The sequence below is a fragment of the Dendrobium catenatum genome, unplaced genomic scaffold (genome assembly GCF_001605985.2).
Source record: "Dendrobium catenatum unplaced genomic scaffold, ASM160598v2 fragScaff_scaffold_313, whole genome shotgun sequence".
NCBI lineage: Eukaryota > Viridiplantae > Streptophyta > Magnoliopsida > Asparagales > Orchidaceae > Dendrobium > Dendrobium catenatum.
Genome location: NW_021318775.1, coordinates 4,060,687 through 4,082,677, shown reverse-complemented (window position 1 = coordinate 4,082,677; position 21,991 = coordinate 4,060,687).

The following is a 21,991-nucleotide window of genomic DNA, read 5'->3' as shown; positions in this document are numbered from 1 at the left end:
ACTCTCTTTTTGAAAATGTCAAAGGGGAGAACGTATTGTTGAATTTTTGTACTGCTATCGTGTTTTGTATCTTGTTTTCAAAAAATTAAAAACAATAAAAATATTTTCATCTCCCCTATTTTTTTAAAAAGGGTTTATTCTAGTGAGGGGGAGATTAGGTGAAATTACCTTTTTTTGAAAATTCAAATTGAAATGTTTTGCCATCATCAAAAAGGGGGAGATTGGACATATGGAGGCTCGTAACTCAAAAATGCTTAAACTTGCTGCTTCAATAAATTCTTGAAATGCATTTTTTATTAAGTGTTGTTTTAAGTTTTTTTGTTGATTGTGTGCTAGCTTTTTGTTATTTTAGATTTTTTTGTTTTTACGTTGCCTGTTATGATTGGTTTTTCATATGTTGAATCTTTTCAAGCTTTTAGATTTTGGAGTTTTGAAAATAGTGTTTAGCTTTTCTAAAATTGGTTAAAGGGAGAAACTCCATTGATGGTTTCCCTCCTTTCGTCCTTATTTAGTGGTATGATTTTCTTCTCTAAACAAAAGTCTAACTCATTTTAGCCAATGATTTTTGAAACTATGATTCTTCCTATCTTGCTACAACAAACTATCTTATACATAATATCCAAAGTTCTTATATATCTTTCAAGTTATTTAAAACCTTGCCATTGCTTTCATCACATGACTTTGATTTTATTTTGTGACTTGTTCTTCCCTATATTAGAGAGAGAGCTCCTATTCTCTAATACTTGGAGGATATACTCACAACTAAGGGTCTTTTTAAGGGTTTTTGTTAAAGAGCTTTTAGTTTGTAAAAATTAAAAAGGAAAAGAGGCCAATGATGCCAAATTGAAAAAAATAAAAATATATATATATAATTGTGTATCAAAAATCAAAAGATGCTCAAAGCGCCAATCAAAGATTCAAGAGGCATAAAATGAGCCCACTAAAAAGCAATCTATCCTCTCTTTTCAAAACTTTTAAAACTTAGAGAATTCATTGATTATTTGATGAATTCAAAAGCTTGATTTGATATTCCATGATTGAGACAAATTACATTGTTTTATTATTTATGAGATTTTTTCTTTGTAAACAAGTTTTGATTGAATCTTATTTTTTTAAGGTTTATTCTGAGTTAAGCATTTTTGTTTTTCAAAAGAAAAGTTTTACCATAATGAATGTCTGATCTAGGGTTAATAGAATCGGATATTATACCTTTCTCTGATTAGGATTGGCTAAACTCCTTGATCTTGTGAAACTCTAAAGTTTAATTGTTTGAGAACTTCTCATATGATGCCTCCATAAAAAAAATTAGAAAAATTAAAATTCAAAAATATTCATTTTTTTATTATCCTTGTGTTTTAGCTTTCTATTACTGTGTTTTTGTCTGCATTTATTTTGTTTTATTTTTGAGGGCCTTGATCATCACAATCTTTTCCTTGGTTTCAAATTCTAGTCACATCGTCCTGGCCGATACCTGTATCGTCCTGGCCGATTTGATCAAACTCTGTTGTAATCATGATGATAGTCCTGGCCGATATAATATTTTGTCTGGCCAATGCATTTTATGTGCATCATCCTAGCCGATACACTGGATCGTCCTGGATGATCCAAGTGTCAGCATGGTTAAATTCTTAAAATCGGCCCCGGACGATCCATTATTGGACAATCGGCCTGGCCGATCCACTGTACGTCCTGGACGATACATGTGGCAGAGATTTAAAATGTTTTAACTTCGGCCGATACGATCAATTATTGTGCATCATCCTGGACGATACACCTAATCGACCCGGACGATCTGCTTTTTCAACGGTCATCCGGATTATCTCCTCAGGACGATCGCCTGTGTCTAATCATCCTGGACGATATCTGATCGGCCCGGACGATCTGACCGCCTTTTTAACCAATTGGCCTGTACGCAATTATTAAGCAATATCAGCCCGGACGATTCTGCAATCGGCCTAAACGATATGGCCATTTCTTTAAATTATGGTCGATCCAGCCATGGTTTTCCACTTCATCCCTTCTCCTCTTGTGTCTCCTTGCTAATCCTTTGCTATGGTTGGTGGGAAACGAGTTCGATAAACATCTGGAAGTTCCTCGAGGGCCACCCTGGACCCTCGATTCAGGGAGGCAGAGGATCAGGCTGCCTACCATCGCTACAAAGAGTGTGGCATTACCCTCTCCCGAACAATCAATCCTGCATATCTCTCATATCCGGTAATGGATCTCTTTGCCCACACCTCTCTTTATTTCATACTCACTCTCGCTGTCCATTTTTCTTCTAAACTCCTCCTAGAATTTTATGCAAATCTTCGCATAAATTCTACCTTCACAGCCCTGGCCTCCTATGTGAATCGACGCCCGGTCGAGATCACATATCAGGATCGTGTGGAGCTTTTACAACTATCCACCATTGGGTATAAGCTACACATAATCATTACTGATCTGGATTTTAATTGGTCATGGAAAACCACTTCCTTCGCCAAACCAACAATTGGTATCAAGAAATGCGTCTATGGATGGTTGAGATTGTTAACTCATTAACCCACAAGTTTTTAAATTAATCACATGGAATACTACATCATTTTCATGCCTTAGTTTAAAAAAAAAATTGTTGTGATTTGCTATTGTTCTTTTGTGTTCCCTCTCATATTATTGAATTTTTGTACTGTTATCATGTTTTGTATCTTGTTTTTAAAAAATTAAAAACAACAAAAATATTTTCATCTCCCCTATTTTTTTAAAAAGGATTTATTCTAGTGAGGGGGAGATTAGGAGAAATTGCCTTTTTTTGAAAATTCAAATTGAAATGTTTTGCCATCATAAAAAAGGGGGAGATTGTTGCGGATCTATGGTTTATGATTTTGATAATAACAAACATTCCTTATTTCTCTACGATTGCCTTTTGTGCTAACGTTTCAGGTCCACATGATTAGACTGCAATTTGGAGCTAGCTCAAGATTGGGTAGACTAGGTCTGTATCAGTATGTAATCTTTTTCCTTTCTTGAGTCTGTTGTATTTGGTGTGGGATCTGTTGATTTGTAACTTGGAAGATTTCCTGTTGTTCCCTATAAGATTTTTATTTTTGGTAATATCGGCCGGGACGATATGTCCAATATCAGAAACCCTAATTAGGGCATCCTTATTAAGGCAGCTGTCATTGATATCGGCCTGGACGATACATGTATCGGCTAGGACGATAGTCTTAATTCAGAAAGAATCAACCGCCATAATCAGTTTAGGAATTCTTTGTTTTAGGAAATCGGCCAGGATGATATTTATATCGTCCAGGACGTTCTAACTCAATTATGCCTAAATTGATCTGGTATATTTGGAAAGCATTAATGGTTGTTTGATATGATCACATCGGCCGAGACAATCGCCTGATCGGCCGGGACGATGTCCTGGATGATCTACATCGGATAGCTCGAATTCAGGGCGATGATCAGGATGATTGAAATTGGTTTTAAACTAATCGGCCTGAACGATCGTGATATCATCCAGGAAGATGTAACCAATTTTCTTCTGATCGTCCCAAATCGTCCCGGGTTGATGAACTGAATTTGCACTGATCGGCCAGGATGATATACCTATCGTCCTGGACAATAATGTCGGCAACTTTCATTAATTAGCTCATTTTTAGCTCTTCTATTTAAGCTATGACATGACACTTTGTAAGTGTCTTTGGCAGCCATTGTAGCTTCGTTCTTGTGGGGAAAACTTGAAGAGAGAGCTTGAAAGGGAGAGAGGAAAGGGTGGAGTTTGAGAGGGAGAAGATCCTCTGAGGGGGAGGAACTCAAGGGAGAGTGGTGGGGGATCTACACGGTTGCTCCGATGAACTCGCACCTTAGTACTATCAGATTCATGGTTTGTCTCAAGGTATGTTCACCAAAGAAGAAGATCTCCTTGGTGTCAAAGGATCCGGCGACTCCGCCGCACCGGGGAAGGTGGAAGTGATTTTGTGAGGTCTTCTCCGCCTAGATGTGGGGGCTAAATGAGAGACACTTTTTTTAGTGCAATACTTGGACGGTGCCTCCAAGGAGTGGACATAGGTCAAGGTTTGACTGAACTACTATAAATCCAGCGTATTCTTTTCTTATTATCGTTTCTGCGTTTATTTTAATTTTTACACTTTGTTTGTGGTGATTTTGGTTGGAGTTTTATCTTGAGTTTTAAAGTTTTTTTCCAATTCATCTCTCTCTTAGTTAGCTTGGGCCAGTTCTATAGGGCTTAACATCCCTAATGAACTTTCAAGTTCCATCTGAGCACTTTTAAAGAATTCATCCTGGGACAATTTGGATTTCATCTGGACGAAATTTTTACATAGCCCAAGTCATCCAGGCACGATTATAGATTTTGTCTGAATGAAATTTTTATAGAGCCCAACTTGTCCTAGGACGAAAATAATTTCATCATGGACAATCAGGACTTAGAAAAATTTCAATTCCTCCTCTTCGTTCCATTGCTCCTACGAGGAGATAACTGACCTAATCATCCCATACGAACTAGGTTCGTCCCGTACGATCAGTACAAATTTTGTAAGATCTCTTTAAGTGTGTGTGTGTGTGTTTATTCACTCAATTACAATCACTCCCTCTCAATTCAAAAAACAATTTAAAGCTTCAATTTACAAAGGATTGTATGCTGAATTCGATTTGAAGTCTTCAAAGTTTGGAGTTCAATTTTCCTGAAATGTTAGCAAACACAAAAGCAAAAACAAATCTTCCAAAAAGTGTTAGGAGATAACTACACATTAAACAATAATATTTAGAATCATCAAAACTATGTAAGTTGCAAGAATGTAAAACATGCTAATAGCAAATCTCTTAACAATTTAGAATTTTTAAAACTTGAAGGTTTCTTAATGTCAACATTATCTTGTATCACACCATTCAAAAATTCACTCTTGACATCTATTTGATATAATTTAAAACCTTTAAAATAGACAAATTCTAAGAAAACCTTAATTGCTTCAAGTCTTGTTGCAGGGGTACAAGTCTCTTCAAAATAAATCCATTCTATTTGATTATTTCTCTTAGCCACCAATGTTGCCTTATTTCTGACCACAACTCTTGAATAATTCATTTTATTTTTGAATATCCACTTAGTTCCAACCACACTTTAATCTTTTTGCCATTCAATCAATTCCCAAACATCATTTCTTACCAATGTGAGAAATTTGGTGTTCTCCCAAAATAATTTCTTCATTAGATTTTGAATCAAATTTTTCTAAAGGAGTTTTCCCATTATTATGAATGAACACCTTACATTTAAAAATATGCAAATGTGACAAATTTGGTGTTGTCCCCTTAAGAAGTTTATAGGGTGTCTTATTAAATTTGGATTTAATGTTCACTGTATTAAAATTATAACAAAATGTACGGACCACTTGAGCTCAAAAATATTTTGGAAGTGAATATTCTGCCAACATGACTATTACGGCTTTAATTTATGTTTTGTTCTTTCTTCCTACTATCCCATTCTGTAGAGGGATTCTAAGTGCTGAAAAATTGTGATCAATTCATTTATCTTTTCAAAAATCTTCAAATTTCTTATTTTCAAATTCACCTTCATGATCACTTTGAATTAATAAAATATCACATCCAAGTTTTCTCTCAATCCAAGTTGAAAACTTCTAAATTCCTCAAATGATTCACTCTTATGAAATAAAAATTTAACCCAAGTGAATTTAGAAAAATCATCAATAATTAGAAATACAAATACTTTACCTACTAGACTTATAGTACTAACTAGTCCAAAAAGATCCATGTGAATAAATTCTAATGGTTTGCTAATTCTAAGATCTTTAATAGAATAAAAGGAGGACTTCACCTATTTTCTTAATTTACATGCATCACATAGGTGGTGCTTAGTAAAGTCTAATTTTGGTATTCCTCTAATAAGTTCTTTTTGGATAATTTTTCTAAGATTTTTTGTGCTAGCATGACAAAGTCTCCTATGCCATAAATATGATTCATCAAAAATTATTTTTACATTAAAAAATTAAGAGATTTAATAAAATTGAAATCAAGCATGTAAACATTACTTATCCTAATACCATTCAAAACATCAATTCCCTTTTGGCTTATTATGTAGCTAGTGGGAAGAAATTTTACACAACAACCCTTATCCCACAATTTACTAATACTCAATAAATTATTCTTTAAGCCCTCTACAAGTAAAACATTCTCAATGAAAAAATTATTCAAGTTTCCAATCATACTTATGCCAACCTCTTTTCTAGTGGTATTATCTCCTAGTGTAACGTTTCCTCCATTCTTGGCATCCAACAATATGAATTGTGTAGTATCTCTGGTCATATGCTTCGAACATCCACTATCTAGGTACCAAATTCTATCATGAGATTTTGTGTGAGAACGTTTCTATAAGATAATCCAATGTTAGTCTTGGGAACCCAAACTAGTTTTGGTTCTCCTCTTGGCAAAGTTATTCTAGATGTATGTTTGATATGTTTTGTTTTATGTATCTTTAGTCTCTACACTATATATGATTTACTCTGAATAGTTCAAGTGTAAGATATATTGCATATCATTCCACAAGAAAAAAAATTTAACTCCAGAAAAAGGATTTATCAATCCACTTTAGTAAAATTATCTTTTCCTAGGTTTTAAAATTTTAGGCTTCTTATCTAGATTGAAAAATTATTCAGGTGAGGGTGGAATCTTATTTTCCTCAAGTTCTTTCAATTCAACTTTCAAAAATGAGTTTGCACTTTCTAACATAGCATTATGAACTTTCAAATAATGCTCTCTACTATCAAATTCTTCCATAAATGTTTTAAAATCATTTTCAAGTTCAGTGTGGGATAATTTAAATAGTTTATGCTTTTTGTTCAATTCATCAAACTCATCCAATAATTTTATGTGACTATATATATCAGTGCCTGATCTTTCCTAATGATTTCATGCCTTTTTTGTAATTCTAGGAAATCTAAGTTCAACTTAGCATATATCTTTTTTAGTTTTTTATATGCAATATGAATTTTTTCAGAAACATCAAATAGCTCTTCATAAGTTAAGTCACATACCTCTTCTTAATCTGACTGATCAAGCTTGTCAGGCATCAAATAGAGCTTGGTGACTTTCTCCTCTACTTATATTTTTGAGGAATCCAAAGTTGAGTCCACGCAAAATGCTCCATGTAATTTTCTCTTTCCCTTCCTTGTATTTCTTTTATCCTCCACCTTCGCCTTGCTAGGTTTGGCTTTAAGATTCGAGCATTAAGATTTGATGTGTCTAAGCTTCCTATATTTATAGTAAATATCTTCGTTAGAAGCCTTTATATTTTTGTGGAACTTACCTTTATTTCACTATTGACGTCTCCCTTGATTCCTTTTAGAAAAATCCAAAATTTCCTTATCATCAAGGCAATATCATCTTCATCCTCAAATTGAGACTTATAACTCTTTGAGTCATCCACTTTTAATACTTTATTGTTCTCTTTTTTCTTCTCACCTGCATCAATCTGTCTTTAACTCACTTCTTGCTCATAAGCAATTAGTCACCCAAGAAGATTGTCAATGGAATAAACATTTAAATCTTTTATTCCATTATAGTAGAGATCTTTGTATCATAAATAGTAGGCCAACAATGAAGTATCTTATTCACCTTTTTAGCATTCATTAGTTCCCTACCTAGAGCATGCAATGAGGTGATTATTTAAGTGAAATGTATATACATGTTAGTTATTCATTCATTTAGTTTTAGGCAAAATAGTTCATAATCATACAAAAAATTGTTCAATCAAAATTGTTTCACTTTATTAGTCCCTTTATATGTGATACAAAGTCTATCCCAATTTTTATTCTACTTTTACAGGTAGAGACATGCATATAGTCTTTAGATTTAAGTGCAGAAAGAAATTGTTCAAACATTTAGCGTTTAACTGAGCTAAGTCTTTTTGTTTTACTGTCTAGTCAGTAAAAGATGTTTTAATTCTAATGATCTGCAAGTCTAGTTGGCCTAGTATATCCTTATTGTACTAAAATCCACATGCAATAGTCAAGCGATTAAAGAAAACTAGGCATATGTGTTTTCCAAAAGTCGAAAGGGATGCTATCAAATAATGGGGGTCTAGTGATCGAATACCCTTTAGGTATGTTACAGTTTTTAAAATTAGCCATGATCATTTTCAAAAAGTTGTTTAAACATTAATTTTCAAAAGTAGGCTCTGATACCACTTGAAAGTTTGTATAAGTTGTTAGATCTAAAGGTATTGTCTCAAGGCTAATCAAGAGGGGGGTGAATTGGTCATTTAGAAAACTCTTGGAAATTTTATAGAAAACCATTTTTATAATTTTAAGCATAATAAATGTTTTAACAAAATAAAAACTTTTCGCCCAAAAAATTAAAATTATAGAAAAAAAATGCAGTAAAGTATAAAATACATAAAATTTATATTGGTTCGGTCCATTGAGACCTACGTCCATTCCCTAAATACTCCCTATTCAGGTATTGCCCTATTATCAAAGTGACACTTCTTTTGCTCTCACAGCAGGGTGGAGAAGACTTTAGAAAACACCTTTCTTCCACCAATCCCTGATGTGGCAGAGTACCGTCATCCTTTAACACTCTCCTAGTATCAGTAAAAAACCATTATCCTTTCACACTCTCTAAGTATTTGTAGAGAATCATCATCCTTTCACACTATATAAATGTTGGTAGAGAACAGTCATCCTTTCACACCCTCTTGGTGTCATAAAAGAATCAAAACTTCTCAAAAGTTCTTCTCTTAATCAACTTTAAAGAAGCAAGGAAGAGATTTGTCAAGACTTACAAAGAGATCCTCATCTTTGGGAAACCTTATGAACCCTTCGCATATTCTACTTATAAGATCTCTCTCCATACTCTTAAACACTCTCCTAAACCACTATTACACTTGTTCTCAAAGATAACACAGAAAGATTCATCCACAGTCAGTTTTTAGGACATTATATATGAAAGATATGAAAAACCTTCCAGAAAACTAAAATTTTAAATTTGACCATCCATAATCATATAATATAATCAACGATCGTATGAATGAATAGTTCAAAATTTGCTCATACAATCCAATACAAACTGATTTCATACTCTGATTGACCTATATATGAACTGACATATATACTATGATCAATTTAAAATTGAATAGATTCATCCAGTATGATTTAGAACAAAATAATTTCATACTCTGAATAACATACTATATAAAATCTATATCATATAGTATAATATGTTTTAATTAAACCATGTTTCATTTGGTACAAAATGGATGAGTCCATTTTATACTCTAAAAGTCATTTGTATTATCTTATGATCTTATAATACAAATAATTCAAAAAAATTACCTATTCGTATGGACGAAAAGATATGCAACCATTTTGTACTATGGATGTCATATATACGAAACTAAGTACGTACAAAATGAACAGTTTAGAAACAAATAGGAGTTTAAGGGGATGGACATGTATGTATCTATTTTGTACTCTAGAAGTCATCTATATGAAGGAAACTTTATACAGTATGAAAAAGTGTTAGAAATTTTCTTAGCATGGTTTGATTAACTACTTTCTAGAGGAACGCTAAAGCCAAATCATCACATAAGATCCAAAATTGTACAGTATAGTTAGTTCTAAAAATTTATAAATTTTTACACTCCCCTGGTGTGTGTGTGCACGGTTACCCAAATACAATCAAAATTTGTCCAACTTATGAAAAGTATAAAAAGTATAGACTTTAAAAATAGTAAACCCTAATCTAATCTGACATAAAGCTTTAGTAGTCTGGAGTATGAATTTACTAAAATGTCAGTACACACAAATAACAAAAGCAATATTTCTAATATATCTTAGGAGAACTAGTAGTAATTATAATAATATTTTGGAATCATAAAAAACACACATGATATGAAAACATAGTTATGAAATCTAAGTTGCAACAATAGCTGATTACTAATTAGTTATGTATATGGAAAGGGGTGATGTGGGCTTTGTTAAACATTTATTATGCATATTCATCCTCAATTGTTTGAAAGAGGTCATGAATAGGATGACGAGAGGAACTACCATTTATTATATGGGCAAACTTACCACTTGTCATTTGGAATGCTAAGGATGGAAGTTTGAAGGCTATGTGAAGAGAAAGATGTTACAGTCCATGACCCCTAGCCTGAGATTTTGATGATGACAAATAATACCGAATGAACTATCTCTTTATTCATTGAATATTTTTTAATTTTGCTTCTCTTTGTGAATACTAACACTTCAACGAGATCATAAATTACTCAAGACAACAAGAAGACTCAAGGCTGGGTAGAGTAGAATGTGAAGTATGTAACCCTATAAATATTTCTCTGTAGATCACACTGTATGAATTTAGATTATACTTTTTGATCTACTGTGGCTCAACAACAATATATGAACTTATAATAATGTATGATCATTATCATATTGTATAATGTTCTTTTAATTGAAACCCTAGCTGCCAGATTAATTTAAGTAAGTTCTTAAATCATAAATTTTGAACTGATCTTACTGTACGATCAAATCATACATTATGAATATTTAAATACTTACTTAAATTAACCCCCATGATTAGTCAATTAAATCAAGGATTAAATGTTGATTTGTGTTCATAATGCATGACATGGTTTATACCATATGATGAACCGAGACTATTTTTTATCATCTCAGACATTATACCAAACGATTCTTGAATTTAAAACTAATCATACCAAATGATTTATGCATCTTATCAGATGACTAAAAGCTTTTAACTGATCATACTGTATGAAGTGGATCATACTAGAAGATGAACCTAGACGAGTTTTGGTCATCCCAGCATTCGTCCTTTATGAACATAAGGAATATAACATGTCATAATGGATAATGTTTTAATCGTACTGTATGATATTACTTAGAAAAATTGTCTGTTTGTACTCCTTCATACGAGGATGAAGGCTATTTTGAACTAATCATACTATACGATTATGGATCATAATGTACAAAAAAAATAGCTAAATTAAAAATTTAAGGTTTCTTGAATCCTGATTTTTATATGAAACTTCTATCTTTTGAGAGAACATATGAGAGAGGAATGTGATATGAAAGGGACTTCTTGGGAGAGAGCTATTTGGTGAGATTTTGGGTTTTTTAGAGGAAGGAGAAGGTGAGTTTGTGAGTGAGAAGGAGAGTGAGGGGATCACACGGTTGCTCCAAGAGTGATACACGCTTGATCCTCCTATGGCCCAAGAAGATCTTGTGGGAAGATTTATATGGGGGAGATCATTCAATGTCCATGTCCTCTAAGGTACTCTGCCTTCTCTAGAAGGGAGAAAAATGAGAAGGTTTGCTACCAGCACCAGGAGGGTGACATAGTGTTTGGTACTTCGCCACACTGGAAAGGTGAAAGTGAGGTTTTGTAAAGGCTTCTCCACCTTACTATGGGGGCAAAAGGTGAATTACTTTTAAGCAGTAAAATTCCCGTAGTGGAGGACTCCAGGGAGTGGACGTAGGTCAAGTGATTGAACCACTATAAATCTTCTGGTGTGATTTTTTCATTTACTGTACTTACTTATGTTTTGCATCTTAAATTTCCTATAAATACTTGGTGAAGATTATATTCTAGATCTTTGTTATGTGTCTTAAAATTTCACTACCTATTATTGCAATCATGTTCTAATTAGTCGCTCCCGCATCAAGTTAAGTTTTTTTTTTTAAGTTAAAAATTAAAAAAATTAGAATTCCTATTTAGTATTATTTCTTTGTTAAAAAAATTTCTAATTCACCCCCTCTTAGCGCATCTCGTACTTTCAATTGGTATCAGAGCATCCTATAGGAGATCCCAAAAATCTAAATATTTTTTATATGGATGCCTTCTTCGTATTTTGTTTCATCAGGGGCAAGTGCAAGATGAGCCATATTTTGATGAAGAAGGGGAGGCTTCTCTTACAGGAGAACCTACTCTACTAAGATGACATGCACCACAATGAGGACATGCACCTGCTTATCCTCACGATAATTTAATTGAATGATTCAACCAACTCCAAGGCTGCCTTGATGCTCACATCCAAGAATAATACCAATAATAAAAGGACATACGATGATTTGGGGAAAGATTTTCTTCAATTGATCAATAGTTTGCATCCATCCAACACTACTTTCAACCACCTCCACCACCACATGATCAGGATCCTACTTATTGACTTGTCACACTCTTATGTTTTCTAAGTATTGTTTGTTACTCCTCTTTTTGGTGATGTCAAAAAAGAGAGAAGTTTGTTGTGTACTTTAGTTAGTATGCTTTATTTAGATGTCTTGTTTTTCAAATTTTTTTAATTACAATTGAATACATGTTTCTATTCATACTTTTATGTTTACTTTAAAAAAAACAACACAAAAAATTATGCTAATTTTCTTATCGACAATATTATTTGACATCATCAAAAAGGGAGAGATTGTTGTAGTCCATGACCCCTTGCCTGAGATTTTGAGGAAAAAAATAATGCCGATTAAACTATCTCTTTATTCATTGAATATTTTGAATTTTTCTTATGTCTGTGAGTACTAACATTTCAAAGAGATCACATATTACTCAAGAAAAAAAGAAGACTTAAGGATAGATAGAGTAGAATGTGAAGTCAGTAACTCTGTGATTTTCATTTATTTTCTATTTTTTTTCATTTCTTGAGTATGGCCACAAAGTGTATGGAAATTGAGCAACCATGCACACATATAGGGGCAGATTTTTCTTTCATAGGAAAACTTTTTTTCTCTGTAGATCATACTGTATGAATTTATATCATACTATATGAATTTAGATTATACTGTATGATCTGTTGTGGCTTAGTGACTATCTGTGAACTTATCATACTATACGATCATTATCATATTGTACAATGTGTTTTTTATTTGAAATCATAGCCACCATATTAATTTAAGTAAGATCTTAAATCATAAATTTTTAACTGATCATACTGTACGATCAAATCGTACAGCACGAATATTTAAATACTTACTTAAATTAACTCCAGTGATTAGTCAATTAAATCAAGTATTAAATGCTAATTGGTGATCATACTATATTATATGGTTTGTACCGTATAATGAATCGAGACTATTTTTTATCGTCATGAAAATCTTATCATACAATCACTTAATTTTGGAGCTAATCATTCTAGATGATGTAAGTATCATACCAGATGACCTAAAGCTTTTATCTGTTTATACTGTATGAAGTGGACCGTACCAGATGATGAACAAATTCAATTTTTCGTCATACCAATGTTCATCTTGTTCTAACAGAAGGAATATAACATATCATATTGGATGATATTTATATCATATTGTATGAAATTGCTCAGAAAAATTGCCTGTTCTTACTCCTTCGTACCCGTACAAAGGCTATTTTGAACTGATCGTACTGTACGATCATGGATCATACTCTATGAACATAAACAACTAAATTGAAAAATTTAGGGTTTCTTGGAGATTGATTTATATATGAAACTTTCATCTTTTGAGAGAACATATAAGAGAAGAATGTGAGAAGAAGGGGGACTTCTTGAGAGAGAGCTACTTGATGAGATTTTGGCTTTGTGAGAGGAAGGAAAAGGTGAGTTTGTGATGAAGGATTGTGAGGGGATCACATGGTTTCTCCAAGCCTGCTACACTCTTGATCCTCCTATGGCCCAAAAAGATCTTGTGGGAAGCTTTCTAAGGAGTAGATCATTCAAGGTCTATATCCTCTAAGGTACTCAGACTTTCTAGGAGGAACAAAAATGAGATGGTTTGTTGCCATCATCGGGAGGGTGACATTGCATTTGGTACTCCACCACATCAGGGAAGGTGAAAGTGAGGTTTTGTAAAGGCTTCTCCACCTTGCTGTAGGGGAAAAAAGGGAATTGCTTTTGAGTAGTGTAATTCCATAGTGGAGGACTCCACGGAGTGCATGTAGGTCAAGTGATCGAACTACTATAAATCTTTTGGTGTGATTTTTCTATTTACTACACTTTACTTATATTTTGTATCTTACATTTGCTATAACTTCTTGATGAAGATTATATTCAAGATCTTTGTTTTGTATTTTAAAATTTCACTACCTATTGTTGCAATCATGTTCTAATTAGTCGGTTCCACGTCAAGTTAAGTTTTTATTTAAAAGTTAAAAAAAAAAATAGAATTCCTGTTTAGGATTATTTCTTTATTATAAAAATTTCCAATTCACACTCCTCTTGGTTCATCTCGTACTTTCAAAAGATCAAAGTAGTGTGTTTAATTCCTTATAACTCACTTTCTTTTCTAGATTTTTAACAAATTATATAGTATGATTGAGGATCATAATGGATGATAAGAGGAATTTAAAATGTATGGATAATCTGTCAAATAAAGTGGTCAAATCATACAGTAAGATTAGGATTATACTAGATGATCTTCACAAAAGGTATTCATCTTGAGGAGCCATCTTGTAAGACCTTTGACTAAAAGTTTGAATAGTATGAAAAGGTGTTCGTACAGTAAGCAAACATTTTGCATTTCATACCGACTGATTAAATTTGTATAATGGTTTTTAACACGTGGTTTGTACAGTATGAATAGGTGCTTTTACAGTACAATCATCAATTATTAGTCAAATATAGACTATTAATTTCATGAGCAGTGAGGACGCACAAAAGTGTGCAGATCATGCATTATGAATTAGGTTGGAACCGTTTGATGTAAATAATATTTTTTAATATATTTATTGCTTTTGTGTGTGATGATTAAGGAAGCTTTATTGATAAGTATTATCAAACAAAGATACAAAATACAAAAATAAATAAATAATTATAAAAATATGGAAACACATAAAACACATAATTATACATGATGTTGACTTCACTTCTTCCTTGAATCAAGAATTAATGTCAATGGCACAGTGTAATGCTCACTATGCTAAAGGTTTCATAATTTAGGGGTTTGATGAAAATGTCTACCAGTTGATTCTATATTATCATATGATGTAGTTCTATGTCATCCTTGGTTATGTGATCTTTAATGAAATAATGTCAGATGTTCATAAATTTAGTGCATGAATATTGAACTTGATTTTTGGATATGCAGATGGAACTAATGTTGTTACTACATATTAGTATAATGTCTACAAAGAGTCTAAGGTCAAGGATTTAATGCTTTGTCCATAACACTCTAGAAACACAACTTCCTATAATTAAATATTCTCACTTAGCGATGGATAAGGCTACTGAGTTTTTTTTTTATACTAAACCAAGAAATAAATGATTTCTCAATGAATTGACAAGTTCTAGAAGTGTAATTTTATCTATTCTACACTATATAAAGTTTGAGTCTAAACATCTTATGATTTCAAATGAAGATCTATATCTAGGATACCAGATACCTAAGTTTTGTGTACTTAGAAGGTATCCCAGGATTCTTTTAAAAGTTGTCATATGGGATTCTTTTGGATCGACTTAGAATCTAGCATATAAATAAACCCTAAACATTATTTCGGTTTGTTAGAAGTCAAATATATAAGTGATCCTATTAACCCCCTATACTTTTTCTAATCTATTAATTTTCCATTTGCATCCTTTTCTAATTGAATGGTAGAGCTCATGGGTGTATGAATGTCTTAAGCACCTTCCATCCCATATTTCTTTAAAATTTTCTTGATATAATTACTTTGACAAAGAAATGTACCATCATGCCTTTCCTAATCACTAAATCCATGTAATTTGTAAGCTCACCCATTATACTCAACTCAAACTCTCTACTTACGGTTTCTAAAAAAATCATTACAAAGATGTTCATTTGTTAATCTAAATAACATATTATCCATATATATTTGAATAATCAGTAACTCATCTCTTACTTTCTTTAGGAATAGGGTGGTATCTAGACTATCCTTACTAATAGACCAAACTAGGAGATATGTACTAATACTTTTATACTATACCCTAGGTTCTTGCTTTAAACCAACTAAAACCTTTCTTAATTTATATACGTGATTAAGCAAGGTTTAATTTTTAAATCCATGGGGTCGTTCTACATAAACATCTTCGTTGATAATCTCATTTAAGAAACCACTCTTTATATATATTTGATACATTTGAATCCTATAAAATATGCAAAGGCTAATAGTACTCTAATGGCCTCTAGTCAAGCTAAAGGGGCAAAGATGTCCTCAAAATTTATGCCTTCAATTTGATTGTATCCATTAGCTACTAATATGGACTTTTTTCTAACTACTACTCCAAAATTATTCATCTTATAATTGATACCAACTTTAAACCTACTACACTCTAGTTATTAGGACTACTAACCTACTCCCGTACATCATTCCTAATAAATCGTTGTAACTCTTCTTGTATAGCTAGGATATATAATTTATCATATAAGGCTTGATAGATATTTGTGGATCAACCATAGAGATTAATTTAGATTGACTAACTTTCTTACTAAGCCCATGCCTAATTCTAACTCTTTTGGATGAATCTCTTACGATGAGCTCCCTAGGATGGCCATATGAGTATATCCATTCTAAAGGCAATGAATTTTATGGTTATTCTCTATCTCCTAGGTCAATAGAATTTATGCCTTGGGTAACCTTAACTTCTTGTTCTTATAACCTAGGATCTCCAGATTTATCATATTCATCAAATACAATATGGGTGGACTCCTTTACAACTAAGGTTCTCTTATTAAAGATTTTATAAGTTTAACTAATAGAGGAATAACCTAAAAAGACTCTTTCATCAAACTTAGGATTAAATATTCTTTGATAAGCATTTTTATTTATAAGGATAATGTATTTATAACTAAAGGAATTAAGATGTGAAAGATCTTGTGTCCTTTCCTTAAGTAGCTCTTAGTATGTCTTATTGAAGGTTGATCTAACATTTACTCTATTTCAGCATAATAAGCAATATTCACTACTTCTACCCAAAAATATATAGGGAGATTGTATTCAGCTAGCATAGCCCTAGTAACTTCAATTATTATTCTATTTTTTCTTTTAGCTATCCCATTTTGTTGAGAAGTCTTGGGAGTATAAAAGTTATGTTCAATTCCTAACTCCTTGTAGAAGGATTCAAACATATAATTCAAAAATTCTCCATCATGATCATAGTAGATAGTAGTTATCTCACATCATAATTTTCTTTGAATCCAAGTGGAGAACATCCAAAATTTCTAAAATGATTTAATTTTATTAAATAAGAATCTAACCTAGGTGAATATAGAATAATCATCACATTCACATACCCAAAGATTTTTTCCACCTAAGATGGCTATACTAACAGGATAAAACAAGTTCATATGTAAGATTTCTAGTAATTTAGTGGTGGTGATATCCTTAATACAATAAGAAGATGATTTAATTTATTTTCCTAATTGGCAGACATCACATTGGTAATCCTTAGAGAAATTTAAGTTGGGTATGCCATTAACTAGGTCTTTTTAAGTTATTTTTCCAATGGTTTTCTTGTTTGCATAACATAGTCACTTATGATATAACTAGGATTCATCAATAGCAATTTTAAAAAAATAGAATTTGAATTATCTATACAAGTCTAGACAATAATTTAAATGTTATTCACTCTCTTTCCTACTAAGATAAATTTTCCATTGAAACTAATTATGTATTTTGTAGATAGAAACCTTATATCAAAGCCATTTGGAGAGATAACTAATACTAACCAAGTTATGTTTTAAAACATCGACTAGTAAAAAAATTTAATAATAAAATTTTTGGTGTTTTAATACCCGAACCCTCCACTTTCTGGTGGTGTTATCTACCAATGTTACCTTGCCTCATGCCCTGGCTTCCTGGGTGATGAATTTCTTTAAACATCTAGTCATATTTCATGAGCATCTAATATTTAGGTACCACTTAGTCTTACTAGGATTTTTATGAGTGTATCTCTATAATATCAATCAAAGGTTATTTTTGGAAACCCAAGTGAGCTTGGGTTCCATTTTATGCAATTTTTAATGAGATAAATACTTACCATGTTATGATACAAATCATTTTGGCCTATACACAAGATGTGTTCTATGATGTACAGTTAAAGTGCGGGTTATATGTCCTACCATGCCACAAGAATAGCATTTAACACCTGGAAATGGATTCACAAATCTATGTGAGTGGTAATGCTTCTTTATAGGGATATATGATGCTTATTATATTTTAAGAATATACCATTATGCTAGTGCATGCATTGGTTTATTGTTTTATTGCATGAATTTTCTCTTTCAAAAACTAATTTGCCTTTTCATATATGTCAACTTCATGTTTCAATGCATGCTCACCATGGTCTAACTTGGTTGCAAGTGTTTCTAAGTCTTTAAATGCAAATAATATCTCAACATGCTTGATTTTCATGGGTTTATGAGATTTACTTAATTCAAGATAATTCTTGTTTAGCTTGGCATATTCATCAAGTAACGAAGCATGCTCTTTATCTAATGAAATATGATCAATTATAAGATTATTATGCTCCGTTTAAAATTCAGAATATTTCAAATTTAAATTAGCATGAAATTTCTTTAATTTCCTTTATGACTCATGCATTTTTGTAGAAATAGCCAACAACTCACTGTAGATAAGTTCAAATACCTCTTCCAGGTGGGAGTTAAGAATACAGTTATCAGCCATTGAACAAAAATTTGTTTCCTCCTCCTCAAGTTTGCGTTTTAAGGAGTATGAAGCTGGGTTTTCCAAGAAAGCCATCGATGTCTTTCTCTTTCCTTTTTTGAAATTTATCTTTTTTTCACTCTTCTCCTTGGTAGGGTAAGTTTTTGGATTAGGGCAATCGAATATTAAGTGTCCTAGCTTCCTACCTTTAAAAAAATTTACTTCAGATAAGCATTTGTTAAATCTATTTCATTTACCTTTTTCCATTTCAAAATAAAGCTTTTATTTCTCTTCAACAAACTTTTAAACTGGCTCATCATAACGGATATATCACTATTGACATCTAAAGCTAAGTTATCGCTGCTTAAATCATAATCCATTAGTTCCACAGTAATCTCCTTTCTTTTCTCTCATGCATCCTACATTCTTTAGGATACAATTTGTGTATATGCAATTAGTGAGCCAAGCAAGTTATCAAATGAAAAAATATTTAAATCTTTTGATTGGCATATAGCAGTAAGTTTTGCATCAAAACTACCAGGAAGGCAAGTGATTGTTCTCTACCTAAAGCATGTATGGATATCACTATTTGAGTAAATTCAATATACATGTTAGTGACAATCTCGCTAGGTTTCATAGAAAATAGTTCATAATTATGCAACAAAATATTTAACAGATATTATTTGACTTTATTTATACCCTCATAATTAATACATAATATATCCTAGATTTCCATGCCAGTAGTACATGTAGAGACTCTCCTATAGTACTCTTCTAATTTAGGTTCACAAATAAAATATTTTAAGCATTTATCATTTAGTTGTGCAAGATTTTTATCCTCGTTCCTACATTCACTAAATGGTATTTCAACTTGGATTCCCTTCACAAATTTAAATGGTGCAAAATAACCTACGTATATCATATTTCACATGCGAAAGTCATTGATTTTAAAAATGTTGATATATAAAGTTTTCAAAATTTAAAGGGGATATGATAAAATAAAGGTGGATAGGTTATTGAATAACCCTCTACATTTTTTTTTTATTTTTGAGGCGTGCCATGGATCTTTTTCTCTATGTTTTTTAAACAATAATAATGAGACCTACTCTAATAACAACACAAAATTCAATTTAGACAGTTATCCTTTTGAAATAAATTTTCTTTTAATGAATAATTTAATAATATTAGTATAAACATTGTTTCTTTCACTTTAAGCTATAATTGCAAAGAAGATTTTTTTTTAGGTTTTTACTTCTTAGCATTCTTTTGTTTTTCTATTTGAGCAAAAACATAATTTTCAATTTTTAAAAAATAAAGAACACACAGATCAAAGATTTGTAATAAGTATGAGCTAGAAATAAAAATGAAAAAAAGAAAAGAAAATCACTAGAACAAACACACAAAATTTTTTATAGTAGTTCAATCAACCTTGACATACTTTCACTCCATGTATTCCTCTACTGTGAGTATTGTAAAACACTGGTGGCTCTACTTTTACCCCCATAGTAAGGTAAAGAAGCCAATACAAATCACTTCCACCTCCTAGGTGCAGTGGAGTAGCTGAATACCTCTCACCCTCCCAGTGTAGTAGAATAACTAAATCCTTCCGATATAGAGACACTTCCTAGAGTTTCCCTAAACTAAGGACACTGACCATGGCCGAAGAATGTGCAAGATCACCAAGCAACTATGTGTAGAAACCCCTCCACATACTCTATTGTCCCACAAGAATCTTCTCTCTCAAAACCTCACATCTCTCTCTCTCTTCTGAAACACTTCTCATAGAAGCTCTTCCTCAAAAAAATGGCAAAGGAATTTAATGATCACTTTAAGATATACTTAAATACAAAGGATTCCAAAAACACTAATTTTAAGTTCGTTAATTCTATTATTATAGTACGATCATAAGTTTTTTTTATTTTAATTTTGTAGCTCTTTTGAGTTGTAGTGAGCATAAGGCCCCTAAAAGGACTTTGTACTTTTTTCCTATAATTAAAGCATAATCCCCTCCATGGGTTCCCATAAAAAAATTAGTATAGCATGATCATAGATAATATAATATAATTAACTTTAAATCCCATTTCATTCGGAACAAAGAATAGAGTCCCGATATGATAGGTTCAAAACCTTGTGTATTGATTTTATATTTCAATACTTAGATCATATTATATGATTAGTACATTATTCTCAAGATCGTATAGGATGATCGATGGGACAACAGAACATTATCTCTACTAATCATCTAGTATGATTTGTATTGTATTCTATGATTAGTAATTAAATCAAGGTTCATCCAGAATGAACCTTATGACGATAAAATTTCCTCGCTAGAATTATCTTGTACAATCAAACTCATATAATATGTTATGTCATATTAATTCAAGCTTAATTGAATTGAATAAACAAGGGGATTAGTTTAGGTAATAATTTAAATATCATATAGTATGAATTAATTCATACCCTATGATCATATAAAAAAATAAAAATTAAAAATGCTTACTTAAATTTGATTGGCATATAGGGTTTCTACTTTAAACCGTTTGTCCTATATGATCTAGTTTATATAATATAATATTAATTAATCAAATAGCCATTTTAATTGCTTTTCTCAATAACTTGTTTATGATGTGATATGGATCATGCAATATGAATTTTAGGAAATCTGAAATTCATTTTCTCAATACCCTATGTGTATATGCACAGATCGAATGTTAGCAAAGACCCTTATTTGACTTTTACTTATAAAATATGAAAATAAAGAAATAAATATTATACTCTTATAAATATCATCATACTCTACCCAGTCTTAAGCCCTCTATCTTTATTGCACACTACATGATGTATCTGAAATGTTAGTACACACACAATAACTAATATGTAATACGAGTCCTAAGAGAAATAAAGAGATGAACAATAATATTTATTATCAGCAAAATCATAAGCTCATGATTCCAAATTGCCATATTCTATCCTTTGGGATAGTATAATGTTATATCTATGTAGTGAACATAAAATACATGGTGGTCCTAGGGAGCCTTGTTTGAGTAGTAAGCCCAACAACAATAATTATAGGAGTTCTAGAACTCCTAAATCATATGTTGAGTAGGTGACAAAATTGGAGAGCAAATGGTGGGGGTGACTACAATCTAAGAGGACAGCTTGAAATGGCTAGCACACTACTCTAGTATGTAAGAATTAAAAACATTATAATTATACAAATTAATTTAATGAGGCATTTGTGGGGATGTTTAAGAAGAGTTTCTTTGTGGTGAATTTATACGAACTACATTTCCCTAATTCTCCAGAATATTATTCATTTGTTTTGACCCGGCCAGATTATGATGATATGGAGGAGGATGAGGAT